This window comes from Rhinatrema bivittatum, chromosome 2, assembly GCF_901001135.1.
Source record: "Rhinatrema bivittatum chromosome 2, aRhiBiv1.1, whole genome shotgun sequence".
In the NCBI taxonomy this organism is placed as follows: domain Eukaryota; kingdom Metazoa; phylum Chordata; class Amphibia; order Gymnophiona; family Rhinatrematidae; genus Rhinatrema; species Rhinatrema bivittatum.
In genome coordinates, this window is record NC_042616.1 from 423,892,595 (window position 1) to 423,908,620 (window position 16,026).

General features: G+C 43.4%; 1 protein-coding gene across 3 annotated transcripts in view; it reads left to right on the plus strand.

Annotated features, from left to right (window-relative positions):
* Positions 1 to 16,026, plus strand: part of SGSM3 (small G protein signaling modulator 3) — a 201,299-nt gene that overhangs the window by 30,212 nt on the left and 155,061 nt on the right. The window lies entirely within an intron of this gene.

Below are 16,026 nucleotides of genomic sequence, written 5' to 3' on the forward strand. Positions count from 1 at the left end.
ATAGATCCGAGACAAATAGAAGCTGCCGGTGATATGTGAGTAGTGCCTGGTGGCACAGTATTTTTTCCTAAATGCCTCATTCTGTCAGGAAACGGAGGTCTAAAGAAAAAGAGGCCCTACCGGGATCACAAACTTTGGTTCTGGGCCCGATGGATGCAGACATACACCATGGTACGGAAAAACCGGGTGAAGTCTCGCTGAGTGAGGGAAAGGAGAAAGGATTACCTGACCCCTCTCCGGAGTTATATACCACCCTATCCCCGGTAGAGCGGAGCCCCCCAAATAACCCCGCTGAGACAAGGCCTGAAATCCAAATACCAGAACACCTGGAAGTGGGAGATGGCCGAACACTAGGTGCTCAAGGGGGAGAACCTTCACAGGCTATTGTTAGTCTCCCTGAATTTCCATCAGGTGTTGGGGGTGTTATAAGCAGTATTTCATCTGAGAGGAATACTGGAGAGAAATATGTGCTTCCTCAGCTTATGAAAATGGAATTGACTAGACCAACAACTATTTCACTCGAATCCATTTGGGATGCCATACAAGCATTAAATTCAAATATTTATAATCAAATGGCACCAGTTTATACACAAATGGGGAAAATGGAAACACGTATTGAGAATGTGGAAAAAGAAATTGTAATTGACAAAGAATGTATTTCTAAAGTTAATATAGAATTGGGAAATACTTTAGCTTTTCAAAATGCCTTAATGAAAGAAAACCATTTATTGAATTCTAGGTTAGAAAACATGGAAAATGTCTTAAGGGGGAGGAATCTCCGGTTTATTAATTTTCCCAAGAGTCAGCTCATATCCCCGAAGGAGATGTGGAAGAAATATTAAAGATCCCAGATCAGGCTTTACCAGTAACATCAAGAATTTATTACATACCATCTAATAAGAGTAAGAATCTTGTAAATGGTAAAGAGTAATATAACACCTATTGTTGATCTATTACAGTTAAATTTAACGGAGATATTAGAAACTTCTCAGAAAGATCAGGTTACCCCAGCCACATTGGTGATTACATTTCTGCTTGAAGCAGTTAAAGAATGGACATTAAAAATGTTCTTCAGACATAGATTAGATAACTTCTTGGGTCTTAAGGTGAATGTTTGTTTTTCCTGATCTATCAAAGGCTACTCAAAAAAGAAGGAAACAGTTTCTGTTGTTAAGACCCAGCGTAATGGAAATTGATTAAATATCCCTTATAAAATATCAAGGTATGTCATATGTTTTTTATCAACCTAATCAACTTACAGCTTTCTTAGTTGGGAAAAACATATTACCAGGAAGTTCCTCTCCTATAGAATGAATGCTAGAACCGCTAATGAGAAATAACGTACTTAGATATATCATGTAAGCTTCCTTTTCCTTTAAAATGTAAAATTGTAATTTACAATTTTTTTCCTCAGTCTTGTGATCTAACTATTGTGGACTTTGATTTGAGATCTAAATGGGTTATATTTTAGTGGCGATGTCATATTTCTTAGTTAAGGTATTTACCATGATTTATCTCTATTTTTAAAACAAGAAGTGTTTTTCTTGAAAATAATTGTTAAACTTATAAAAATAAAATTAAAAAAAATGCTCACCTTTGAGATGACTGGATGTCTCTATCATATCTCCCATATTCTACCTTTCCTCTAGGGTAGACATGTTTAGAGCTTTAAGTCTATCCCCATATGCTTTACAACAAAGACCAGTGACTATTTTAGTAGCCACCCTCTGGACTGACTCCATCCTGTTTATATTCTTTTGAAGGCTCGGTCTCCAGAATTGTACACAGTATTCCAAGTGAGGTCGCACCAGGGACCTATATAGGGGGCAATATTGCCTCCCTTTTTCTGCTGACCTTTTCTTTCCTTATACAGCCATCATCTTTCTGGCTTTTACCATCACTCTTTCCATCTGTTTGTCCACCTTAAGATCATTAGATACAGTCTCCCCCAGATCCCACTCTTATTTTGTACTTTGAAGAATTTCACCTCCAAGACCGTACCTTTCCCTTGTTTTTTTGCACCCTAAATTTTTATTTATTTAATGTGTTTTGTATACAGTCATTTGGTTTTGCCATCAGAAAGGTTTACAGTAGTCAAGAAATAATATATTGGCTACAAACATCATTGCAGCAAACTGTCATATTGAATGAAAGTTTTGGGTTTGAGGTTGGTTAACTACATATAAAATTATTACATATTATCAATCTTATATAGCAGCAATACATATTATCAGTCTTATATAGCAGCACCCGCTTACCAGAACCGAGCTTCGGCAGTGGTTCCTAGATCTTCGTGCGGATATTAGGCAAAACAGACAAATAATGGCATTATTTACTGATTTGAAGGAAGACTTGGCAGCGCTGGGCATGAGAGTTGAAGAAATTGACACCCGTGTTGATTACCACAGGGATGCCCTCAATCAGCTGAACTCCCAACACTTGATGCATACCAAAATGCAATCTTTGCAAGAAAAGGTGAAAGACCTCGAAAATAGGAGTCGGCGGAGCAATTTAAGAATACGTGGAGTCCCGGATACACCTGAATTTTCAGATGCATTTACAACGGCCCAACAAATTTGCTCATTTACACTAGCACAGGACTGTGAGAATCCACTGACACTGGACTCACTCGCACTAATGGTGCGCTTGGACAGCGCCAGGATCAGAGACCACGAGATGTCGTTCTGTGTTTCCACAGCTTCTCACAGAAAGCGAAAATCTATGATATTGCCAGGAAACTGAAGGAAATCAAGTGGCAAAATCACATAATTACAATATTTCAAGATCTTTCACCCATTTCGCTCAAAAAGAGCTTCGATCTTCGTGAAGTCACCACCAACTTGCGTGCGTGTGAGTTAAGATACAGATGGACATACCTGTTTGGGTTGCAATTCCAGGCCCAAGGTGTAACATATTGGATTAAAAACGTGGCGGAGGCCCATGAGCCCTTTCAGAAGGCGCAACTTCCAAGCTCTTAAAATGGCCAGGCCAGGCTAAAGAATGCATGCTTTGCAGGCATTAAGTACACAGGGTAAAGAACGTATGAGACTTTTAAAATGAAATCCCTCCACGTGCCTAATGGAGCCCGCCCTAACCCCACCCCTAGCATTGCCCCTTTGGCCCTCGGGGGGGGGGGGGGGGTGGGCAGTTTTGTTCAAAAGGCTTTGAGTGGATGAAAGGGCATTGACCTGCTGAATGCCTTTGAAAATTGACCCAGGGATATTTCAGGAACAAAAGTTGCAGTCTAGAAAAGAGGGAGGTATAGGAGAGCTTATGATACAAACATTTAGATATCTGACAGGTTTCAGTAAAATAGCAGAAGGAAACATTTTCCATAGCACGAGAAGCTCAAGGACAAGGGGTTATCCTTATGCTGCAGCGAGGGAAACTCAAAAGAATGAGAGAGCATACTTTCCCCCCCCCCAGTGTTTGTTGTTTGTAAAGCATACACCATGTTTGCTTCCCTCCCCCCCACTTGTTTTAATTTTGCTCTCCTGCCCTCCCTCCTGCTTCCTTCCCTCGTCCATCCTGTTTGATCTTCCCTTGCTCCCTCTCCACAATAGCACTTCCTCTTCACTTTGGCTCGGCCAGTAGAGTTGGTAGGAGTCACAACCGTGGCAGAATTCAAGCAGGCATGGAATAGACACAACGGTACCTTAGTGGCAGGGGTATGGAGGGAAGCACAAATGGGCAGATCAAATGGTCCTTTTCTGCTGGCAACTTCTGTTTCTGTTTGTGTGCATTGGGTGCTGGTAGGTCTTTGGATTTGTATAGCACTTTCCAGCAGGGTCTCACGTTTTCCAGAACCATCCATGCAGCTGTCCCCTAGGACCAGATGGATGTGCCACCAATTTGCACACAAAGCGCACCCAGCCTAGCACACAGTTTACATGCGGTTGATGCGCTAGACTAGCACCCGATGCAATAAGGAGATTAGAACATCCAAAACATGCACCCAAACAATTGCATAGCCAATGGTGCCCATCACATATAAATTCCATGTAGATGAGGCTATTGGCTATTACCCCCAATGCGGAAAATCACTGGGTGCCCAACACACACTTTTTATCATGGCAAATTTAACTCCAGGCCCGGAGGTGGCATAAAGTCAATCAACGAGTCAAGAGCTGATGAGAAATTTTAAAAAATATGGTCTTCTGTGGTTCCTCCTACCTAGTATCGTTGTATCACTTAAATTTACTGCTTGTGGTGTTGAAAAATAAATGTATATTGACTTGATTTAAAAAAAAAAAAAAAATTCTTCTAGATGCACAATTTAGACGCCCATAGCAAGGGTTGCTTAGCAATGGGTGTCTTTAGCAACCTCAGCGAAATCGGCCAGAAGTGGGATAAAAATGGACGCTTGTATTGAGCACCCGTTGCAATTATGGGCGCCCAATGCATTTGAGCACTAGGTCTGCAAAAATCTCCCCTAGCGTGTCTTTTTATTTTTATGCAGCCTCTTATTTAAATACTACATTGGGCGCCTAGGGGATGTAGCTGCGCACGCATTAGGAAAATGGGCCCTCAATATGCGAACCCGTTTTTTATTGCATCAGCCCAATTGTGTCATCTTCTGAAGGAAGAGAGAACACAGTTGTTATTGTCAGCACCCAGTTAGAGGTGGATGCACTGAGGTGTGGGCAGGTAATGCAATGTGACCGAGGGTACGCAGAGAGTCTGTAGCGGGGTTCATCTGCAGGAGTCCCAGATTCTCTCTTCACTCTCTCCAGGTCTGGGACACCTGGGTGACAGTTACAGGCTGAAGGCTCCAAGTGCCACGTCAGTGTGCCTGGCTCACGTGAGTAGTGGCTAAATTTAACAGCAGCTGTACACAATAGGGCTCTCTTATCTAGGGGTGTGTGTGGGCGGGTGGGAGCTGTACAGGTAACTAAATACCATCTGGAACTCTCAAAGCCGAGAGAAGAGGAATGGGGAGGATATTAGACAATGATGCTGCTCTTGCCCACTTCGTGAATGGAAATTGTGCCCCTGTCTCACTCTCTCACACCACTGCCAGCATTATTTTTTTATTCTTCCTCTTTCCTCCTCTCTGTCTTGCTTTGGTCCCTGAGTTTGGCTAGCTCTGCAGTAGGTGTATGCTGGGACAGTCTCCCATTCCACCCTGCGACCCCATAGCTTGACCTGCAGGGTGTATGCTGACCCCGGGCTCCCCTCCCCCTGCTTTCTGTCTCCTTGGTTCCCTTAAGTACAGGAGAGGGGAACTTTAGTGAAGCTCATTGGGGCAAACATTTGTCTTTGCCTGCAGACAGGTAAACACATTCATATTTATGTGGCAGGCAAAACAGATTTGCAGCATCCTAGTAATAGAAATTTAATTATTTCTGTTGTACAACACCCTTCTCCTAAACAAGATCCTCCTGTGCTCTGTAGTTAGAGGCAGCCACCTTTGTGGTGGGTTACCTGGCTGCGGATTCTTGATGCCTGAACTGCCTGAAACCTTCCGATAAGATAGAAGAAAAGGCAAAAAAAAAGTTTGAATCATCTGTACTCAGTTTGTTTGGTAGACTGAGGTCCCAGAGGGTCTCTTGAGTGGGCAGGGGGTAGATTGAAAGCTTCTGACTTTGTTGCTCCGTGAGTTGCTCCGAGATAGCCAGAGGAAAATTAATGGAGCAGGGCGGATAAACCTAGAGAGAGGCTCAAGCTCGTTGTTATTTGTGGTGAAGGGGGTTGCAGCATTGTAGCCCGTTCAGTCTAGTCATGTTCAGTGATGAATCTAATGGGACAGGGAGAGGGGGTGGATAGGCAATTGCCTGGGGGCCATACAGTGTCAGATTAAGAGTAAAGGTATAGAGCGATGGCAATATGGATGACCCCAGGGCCCTTAATTCGGCTCTGGTCAAACCCTAGCACTTTCTTTGCTATTTGCAGAAGATGGGAGGGCCAGATTTAGGATGAAGGTGAGCAAGCAGCTGTGTGTCGACACGCCAGGAGGGTGACAGAAGCCACAGGCGTACATGGCGAGAACTATGAGAGGGGAATGTTCTTCTCTAGAGCAGCGGTTCTCAACCGGTGTGTTGCGACACACCAGTGTGTCACCAAGCACTGGCAGATGTGTCACACGCTTCCTGATCTCCCGCTGCTCTTCCTCCACCCAGTGAGATGCAGGCAATTCTTCAAGGAGCACTGCCGCTGTTACTACCCGGGCTGTCAGCACATTCAAGCCCGGAGAGAAACGGCAGCGGTGTTCGTGGAAGCTGGCAATAGCAGCATGGCCTTTTCTTCTTCCCACCCCTGTGGCCCGGAAGAGGAAGTGATGTTCAGCAGGGCACGTGAGAAGAAGAAAGGGCCATACTTCTGTTGCTGCTGCAGAGATCAAGTGCCCCAAGGCTTCCTCCACCTCTTGTGATCACAGAGGAACTTTGGTCTCCTTTCTGAGGCAGTCTTTCACTGTCGCAGACCCAAGGCAGTTGAATGCTGGATTTCCCAGACAGCCACAAGGAGGAAAATCCCCCACAGCCACATTCTCAGTTGATTGCCCCTCTGCTCTGCACCATGATAATCACGGCACAGGAAAGCATCTGAGTGCTGCGTTCTTAGCTACAATTCCCAGCCTGTCACAACTCTGCCCTTCTCAGTCACCCAGTGAAGATCCAGGATGCCTCGTATACTTGGGAGGGGGGAGGTGAGTGAGACAGGAGTAACTGGTCAGGGAGGTGACTGGTGTGTGTGTGTGAGAGAGAGAGAAAAAGACTGGTCAGGGAGGTGACTGGTGTGTGTGTGAGAGAGAGACTGGTCTGGGAGGTGACTGGTGTGTGTGTGTGTGTGTGTGTGTGTGTGTGTGTGAGAGAGAGACGAGTCTGGGAGGTGACTGGTGGACTGGTCGTGGGCCCTTAGGAAGAGGACCTTGAGGACAGAGCTTCAGTAGCCATTACTGGTTCTTTTGTGTGCTATTGTCCTACAAGGAAAAAGAGTACTAGAATTGCTGGAGAGGGTAAGTAAAGGAAGCTTTTTAAGTTTATTTTTCTTGATTGATGTGTCTTTTGTTTGAAATATTTTATTTGTATTTGGAGAATTTTATATAATTTTTTATAAATTTTTAATGACTGGATGTTCTTCGAGGCACTGGTATCCAAAGTGTGCAACCTGCAGCTCATCAGTATTTATCAATACCCAAGCAAAGTATAATTGACAAAAAAACAAAATATTATAGAATCATTCTGATAGATTCCCTATGTACAGCAGCTAACCGATAGGAAATCAGTCTTTCGGCAGTAGCACCCGGGTGGGATCCTGGACTGATCTGTGGTATTACAGGAATGAAAATTAGCAGGTAAGAACCAGTTTTCATTTTCTGTACATAACCCAGATCAGTCCAGACCAGTGGGATGTACCAAAGCCACATTACACCAGACGGGAACCCGAAAGACCCGCTCGCAAGACTCTCTCCTCAAAAAGCGCTTGGTCCGGATCCCTGACATCCAGACGATAATGCCTTGTGAAGGTATGCAGGGAAGGCCAGACTGCGGCTCTACAAATCTCCTCAGGCGACAACAACTGACAGTTCGCCCAAGAAGCCACTTCTGCTCTCGTCAAGTGAGCTTTCAAACCAGTCGGGATGGGGCAACCCTTCCCGATGTAGGCCAAGCAAATTATTTCCTTCAGCCAGCGAGCCAAGGGATGTCTTAGATGCCTTTTCACCCTTCTTTGGATCTCCAAAGAGCACAAAAAGGTGATCTGATTTTCGAAAAGAGTTAGTGACCTTCAAATACCAAAGGAGAAACCCAGTGGACATCTAACAGCTGAAGATCTCGTCCCATAGTGGGGTCACGAGCCCAATCAGGGAATCCGGGTAACTCCACGGACTGATTAACATGAAAGGCAGACATATTTTATATTTATATATTTTATATTTCTTGAGGAATGTATAAATAGAAATGTGCAGACAAAAGCTGATCTGGAAACAGCAAGACACCAGACTGAGTGTAATCAGTGCAGCAATGGAAAAACATTAACTTGGTCACTTTATTCTGTATTTGGTGAGGATTTGTCTGTGTTCTGCGTGTGTGTCCCAGGTAAGGGTATTTTGTAGACTTGTAGTTTCTGTGTAGCTTGACTTGTTCTGTTTCCTAACAGGAGGTGTATTGGTGTTTAGGGCTTGGTTTAATATTTGTAGTGTTGCCTTTTCATAGATAGGGTTGTTATGTGTTCCATGATGCAGGTGTAACTTTGTGCATGTTAGTTTGTGTGCATTATTGCAGATACTGGGAGTATGTTAGGTGCTATATTTTTTTTCCATTTCTCAGGTTTGCACTACATTCAGAGTGGCTTTTTTGGGTTTCCATTCCAGTTTCAGTCTCCATATTTGTAATTTGTGGGCTTTCTGTATTTGGCGAAAGTCTCTTCTGTGTGTGAGACCGAAGTGAGGTCACTAGCATGTAGGCATTTGTACCAACTGTATTTATTGTGTTTTCTCATTAGAATATGCATTGGTGGTAAATTGCTGTCTTTTCATAAGCAGGGCTATTACACCTGGTAGGACAGAGAGTTTATGTTGCTATTTATTATTGAGGTGACACCAGAAATATATCTTTTTTTTTTTTTTTTTTGTATGGTGAATTGTGCGGGGAATGTCCTGTACCCATTGTTGAGGGTTGGGAGGGGGGGGAGAGGTTTCCTGTGGATGCAGAGTATATATTTGCATTTAGCCCCATGACGATTGTGTTTTTAGTGTGTCACGCATGTGAGAACTATCTCTCAGGTGTGTTCCGGCAGAAGAAAGATTGAGAAACCCTGCTCTAGAGAGCACAAGCAGCCGTGGCTGACCAGGGCAGGGCTTCGGAAACAGCCACTCCCCCGCATGGTTGGAATTTGAGGAGGCTGCATATTGTAATGGATAATACAGTCGATTGCTCTTGCTCACCATTAATATCTGTGCAATGTTCAGGCAGCCCAACCACATTGCAGATGTTGCGCAGTGCAAGCTTGAGCTGTGGACTTCCCGCCCCCAAACCCAGAACACCCTGCTCTGTGCTCTTGGCAAACTGGAAAAAATAAGGAAGAAATAACTTTCACACTTTTGACACATTATTAAATGAAAGTGTGTTTATTACCCATATTTTAGATGCACTTTCAGGTTTATGTCCTTAGGGTGCTAAATGGGTGTAGGGGGAGGGTTTGGCGCCTCTTTGTACTGTGCAAGGTAAATGAATTTGTGTCCTCCTCCTTATATTATATGCTAGTCAGTGTAGGGTTCTAGATATTGTATTGTTTCAGGAGGAAACTGGATTCTTTGCAGATGATGTCTTTTATCAGAGCAGCTAAGAATACCCCAAAAAGGATATCCATCCAGTAAAAGGAAAGCATAAACTGGCAGGATTTCCTGAGCAATTTATTTGATGATCTTTGAATCCTAATCCTCTCCTGTGTTCCTTGCACTTGTAACTACTTTCCGATCACTGCGGGGGGGGGGGGGGGCCCCCCCCCCAACATCTGAAAGAATAAAATTACAAGTAGGGGGAGAGTATGAATGAGGGATGGAAGAACTGGGGGGGGGGGGGGGGGGGGGGGGTGTTTGAGAGTGGTGTTGGAGAGAAGCCCTGGAGGGCCTGCTCTGCTGCTCCCAGCCAGCCCTGGTCTCCATGGTAACGTAGGCAGGAAAAGCTGGTCGGCCTGGTCTCCGAGGCTGGCCTGACCGCCTGCCGCGCAGAGAGCAGAGCTGATGGGGGACGAGGCGTGGTGAAAAGGCAGCAGCGCCTGGCAGCTTTGTATTGTCCAAATGCTGTTTCGTTAAAAATAAATGTTTTCTTGCAAGAGTGGAAGTTTCCTTGTGCTCAACTGCCAGCAGGTTAAAGCAAAACAATTTCCCTTCTCCCCCGGGAAAATGTACATGTTTGTAGTTTTTTGTGTGTTATATATTTTTACTAATTTGATGCAGTTCAGTCTTTTTTATCATTTTTTCAGGGCAGGGTTTGAACTCATGTAAAAAAAAGAAAAAAGTGTTTTGGGACTGGTTCAATTTAGTTTTAGTTTAAGAATTTGATAGACCACTATTCCAGTATTATAAATCAAAGCTGTTTACAATTATAAAGATTTACATAATAGCAATAAATATTATGTAGGCAAAAAAATCTCAACAAAAATCACATAACCATTTATACTAAACTACTAAAAATAAAACAAAAGATTATCTGAAAAGAGTAAAGAAAATAGCAGCATGGATATCTCAACCAATCCCAAAAGCCTGAACCAAAAGCCAGGCCTGGAGCTTTTTTCCTAAATCTCTGGTATTATTTTCTGGTTAGAGCTCTAAGGTTAGGAAATTCCATAGAAATGGAGTAGTATAGCTAAAAGCAGTATGTTGCATTTCTTCCAACCTGATGGCCATAGGAGTTAGAAAAGCAAGTAGCTCTTCCTGGTTTAGCTAAAAATTCATGGTGACCTCTATGCAGACATTTGAATACCAAAATGAGGATTTTCATTTAATACTATAGACTAGAGGGAGCCAATACAATTCTCTAAGCAGGGAGGTTACATGGTCCAACCTTTTTTTTTTTCCCCCTGAGTAAAAGCTTAGCAGCTGTATTCTGCACCAGTTGAATGCAACTTAATTGCAAAGCTCAACTTCTCTCGTAAAGTCCATTATAGTCTGCGATACGGTTTAAAATCATGGAATTCACCACTATTTCTAAATCTTTGTCTGTTTGGCATCAAGATAACTTTCCATATGTGGTGGGGGGAGGTAGGAAGGGGATAAAGTGCAGCATGGGCCTGGTATTTATGCCATTAAAAGAGTCTTCGGTCCACAAAGGGGTTAGGTCATTTTCAGTGGAGCCGATGTAATATGACCTGCGGCAAAACAGGCGCTCGTTTATGAGCGTGGGTTTTGATCATTGCGTGCGGCTGAAGATGCTGCTTCCGTGGGATGCAAATGATTTGTGCGCTGAAATCCACACACATACGGAAAAATGCGCATACCTAAACATGGTGAGGACCTATGTAATAAGTGGCCGCATCTGCGCTCAAAACCCATGCTGATAATATGCGCATACAAGCGAGCGAGCAAATGGGTCTCCCTATTAAGTGAAAGTCTGACCCTGGAAAGTATTTTTAATATTTCAAATAACTGTTGTGTAGAAAACTTGGCAAATATTTTCATGGATGCTAATTCACACTGGCATAGCAGCGAGACAGGTGCTCAGCTGGTCGCAAATCTGGCCACTCAGACATCGAGAAATGTGCTTAGGGAAGCACCTACCTAAGCTGGCCTAGCTGAGCTCACCACGAGGACGCCAGGATAGGCGCTCAGCTGGGTGATTTTCAGGATGCTTGGATGTCAACAAAGTGTCCCGTCCCCCCCCCCCCCCCCCCCCCCCCGAGATGGCTCTGACACTTAACTTGTGCCCTGACCGTGGTGGTAAAAAAAACCCGCACTAGCATTAACTTGGCTCCCTGCATTGCCTATGATTATCTAATTGCCTCCTTTGCATGCCGTTAGCATGCATTCGCACAGGAAAAACCGCGGGTCTGTAAGCGTGCTTGTACGTGCTTTTTTCCCCGCACACAAAACCTTTATTACATCACTGTATAGGGCTTTTCGTGGAAAAACATGCATACAAACCCGCGGCAGCTTCAGCGCACCTTATTACATCGGCCCTGTTAGGGTATATAATACTAAGGTTACAGTGTCATGTGGCATCATTCACAATTACCCAGGGGGGTTTCCCCTTTTTTATTCCCTGTACCCTCTTCTATCTAACGGGCCGATACAGTACAGTGCAGTGCACTCCGACTGAGTGCACTGTTAACCCGCCATTGGACGCGCTTTTTCCCTTACCCCTTATTCAGTAAGGGGCCGAAAACGTGCATCCAATCCCTCAAACCTGATAGCGCCCACAACATGCAAATGCATGTTGATGGCCCTATTAGGTATTCCCGCGTGATTTAAAAAACAAAATGTGCAGCCAAACCGCATATTTTGCTTTCAGAAATTAGTGCCTACCCAAAGGTAGGCGCTAATTTCTTCGGGCGCTGGGAAAGTGCACAGAAAAGCAGTAAAAACTGCTTTTCTGTGCACCCTCTGACTTAATATCATGGCGATATTAAGTTGGAGGTCCCGAAACTTTTCAAAAGTAAAAAAAAAAATTTGAAGTTGGCCCGCGGCTGTTGGGTCGAAAACCGGACGCTCAATTTTGCTGGCGTCCGGTTTCTGAGCCCGTGGCTGTCAGCGGGCTCGAGAACTGACGCCGGCAAAATTGAGCATCGGCTGTCAAACCTCCTGACAGCCGCCGCTCTGGTCCAAAAGGAGGCGCTAGGGACGCGCTAGTGTCCCTAGCGCCTCCTTTTACCTGGTTTTACCGCCGGGCCTAATTAGCATACTGAATCGCTCTCCTGCGGACTTTACTGAATTGGCCCGTAAGACAGCTATTTTGCTAATAATTCTCTGGTATAAGACTCCAGTTCCCTCTGAAACCGAGCATAAGTTCTCAAGCCACTAGGTGTCACTGTTTTACAATGGCTGCCAGGAACTATGATTATTGCCTGCAGCACAACCATCTCCCTCTTATCCCAGCTCTGGTTGGCATGAGTTGCAGGAGACTGACCTGGCAACCGAACACACTTATCCTGCATGGCAGTGTGCAGCATGGCCACTGAGACATCTACCTGGCACAGACAGCTTTCATTTGAAAGTGTATAGTTGCTAAAAACACCTCATATTGCCTCATAGTTCTGCAACAGAGCACAGCTGTTAAGGGAGTAAAGGAAGCTGCAAGAACATTGTCTGTTAATCAAGCGTGAGGTGGAGATTAGCTGGCAAGTGCATTTTCCTTTTTCAGAGGCTGATCCTCGGGAATTCTTTCCCATTGGATTTACAGCTTCTGGAGCAGTTCCTGTACAGCACAGACTCACTTCCAGGCACATACAAGTTGGAATTGAGCTGCTCCCTATAGCGTGCGATGTCTTTGCAGACAGTTGTGTAGCTCCTAACTTAGACAGTGTACAATGCTCCTTTATTGCAAGCGCAGGACTGAGAGTTGATGCAGCACAGCACTGGGAAGCCTGCCACAGATTAGGGAGTTAGATTGGTGCTTTATAATCCTGAGAAGTCTGGTCAGCTATAGAACAGTGAGGCTGGTTGGGGAAGGGGATGTGCGACTCTAACCTTTTTTTTTCTCTTAAAAAAAATAAAATAAATAAAGCAGCTAGAAATTTATTTATTTATTTATTTTTGGTTTTTATATACCGGAAGTTCCTGTATAATATACATATCACTCCGGTTCACAGATAACAGAGATAACTATCGCCGGGATGGCGGTTTACATGGAACATATGTTTGTAAGTTATACTTTGTAATCCTTTCAGAGGTGATGTCTTTTATAGCATAAGAAATATTCTGCATTACTTGAGGCCTATAGAAGTGCATGGTTGAGCCACAATAGACAACACAGGCAGCATCCACCCTGGCCCCTCTTCAGTGCATGCCCTCTTCATGGCAAATGGAAAGTTTACCCTCAAAGTAACCCTCAGGCAGTGCTACATATTGCTGTATCAAATCCACTCTGTAGAGGCCGATTTCATAGTTTCCAGCCTGTTCATGGATTTATCAGAAGAGTTCAAAATAGATGTAAGCGGTGCCCAAGCTGCCACTTCTGGGGTGTAACTGAGGCACGATTGCTTATGAGCATACATATCGCAGCACATCAGGAGAAGGGGAGGTGATGGATTAAAGAAATCAAAAGGTGAGACTGAACAGAGAGGAGATTAAGTCCAGGTCACACAGTGAGTGACCTTGAAGGTGGAATGTGACCTTCTGAACAAGAGAAGGGGTCTTGGCTCATGCAGCAATCCTTGTGAAACAAAAGTGGACCTTTTCTTGATCACTGAGCAAGTGGCCTCTGAATACAAGAGCTTCAAGCTTTCCCTCTGCCATCCTTCAGATATGACTTAGCAGCATAGGTTTCCGATAACAAAATAGTTAATGGCTGTCTTCTGGTCATAGAATAAAGTTGTAAACCTTCACATTTGGTGGCAGGAGCCATAGGTCATATTCTCTGCGTGCCACCTCCCACTCTCGTGAATGTGACTGTGTTCAGCACAATGCCTGGGTGTTTGCCAGATATCTAACAATTTGAATTACCAGTTACAGGGACAGTAGGTGAGTGTTTAATATCCTCACTCTTCCAGTAATACACTAATCCAGGCTCTAAGGCTCCCAATCCTCGAGGTGCTGTGCATTGCTGCTTCCTTTATACGTGGCAATTTGCAAGAATGAGAGCATTGTGCAAGGATGAGTTTTGAACAGTAGCACTAGAAAAAACAAGCATGTTTTTAGATTGTTCATTTGATGGCAAAATCAATCAAATCGTAAAGATTTCTGTTTTCATTTCTCGTTGTTTCATTCCCAACGCTTCTCCTCCTCCTCTTTAGCTGCTCCCATCATTGTGAATTTCCATGTTTAAATCTGATTATTGAAGTTAAAATACATAAAAAAAAAAGAGCTCACAAGTTCCATAAGTGAGGAGATAACATGCAGACTTGAAAAGTAGCTGATCCTGTGTATAATTTATTAATAAACTAACCCCGCCTTCCTGAATCCTAATTTGATTTTGGCCTAAGGTGAATTTGGTGCTGTTTCTCATCAGTGTCACATGGAAAGCAGAAAAACAACACACAACAGCTCCAGGGAGGACTTGAGGAAGGAAAGTTTTTTTTTGTTTTTTTTAAACAGGAAGTGTGCATCTTTTTTTAATTTAAAAATATACAAAATACAATAGATTGAGAACAGAAAGAAAATGTGGTGGTCGTTTCCTTTGGTGCCATCTTTTTGGGATTCAGTTGATAAGTCAGTCTAAGATTTCGTCAACACCTTGTTTGAGATTATTAAGGTTATTGGTGAGATGTAAATGTAAATTTGGGAGGCAGGGATATGACCCCGATTAATCATTGTAGGGATTCCTAACATATTTAAATGGCAGTCATTGCTAACTGAAATTGCTCTCATTGAAAAGATTACTAATTCACTTTGGGGGAACTTGGATAAATATGATCAAATTTGGGGAAAGTATTGGAATTATTTGTGCACGTGATTTGTGATGTTTTAATGTGGTACTCTGGTAGAGATGGATAATATCTCAAGAAGGGGCTGGAAACCAATTTGTGTATGTATACATTGGTAGTTCTAACTTTGTGTAATTGGACATATTATGCATGATGTCTGATAATTATTTGAAAAAAACCCCCAAAAAACAAAGAAAGAAGACTTAAGAATAAGCATTAAGGCCAGGGGATAGAGCAGTTAAAGTAGTACTGATGTTTTATTATGTTTTATTTAAAAGCTCCAATCTTGCATAAAGAAATAAGCATGGTTTATGAGAAGTTCTTCCTCTCCTAGTTCTATAACTTATTCCCCAGCATTGTAAAGGTACAAGAATCTTTCCTTGTCAGCTAGCCCATTCCTCCTGTCTAATTACTCCAGGGATTTGTTGTGTGGTGTCTGCAGCATCTCAGCTCTTTGTATGGCAGCAAATTGTGTAATTACAGTGTTCAGTGGTGTAACAAGAAGTAGCAACTCCTCTGCATCAGAGTTTTGTTATTTTAACTACACATGGTTTCTCCAAACAGTAGCTCTTAAGGGAGTGAGCATTAAAGGATTTCCCTGCACATCCTGGCTGGATTATCAGAAAGCATTTGACAAAGTCCCTCATGAGAGGCTCTTGAGACAAAGAAAAAGTCATGGGATAGGAGGCAATACCCTGTTGTAAATTAAGCCTTGTTAAAAGGAAACATAGCATTTGATTTAATGGTCAGTTTTCTCAAAGGAGGAAGGTAAACAGTGATGTGCCCCAGGGATCTGTACTGGGACTGATGCCTTTTAATATATTTATAAATGATCTGGAAAAAGGAATGATGACTGAGGTTAACAGATTTGCAGACCACACAAAATTATTCCAAGTTGTTAAATCACAAGCGGATTATGAGAAAATGCTGGAGGACCTCGTGAGGCTGGGAGACTGGGCAACTAAACGGCAGGTGAAATGTAATGTGGACAAATGCAGTGATGCACAT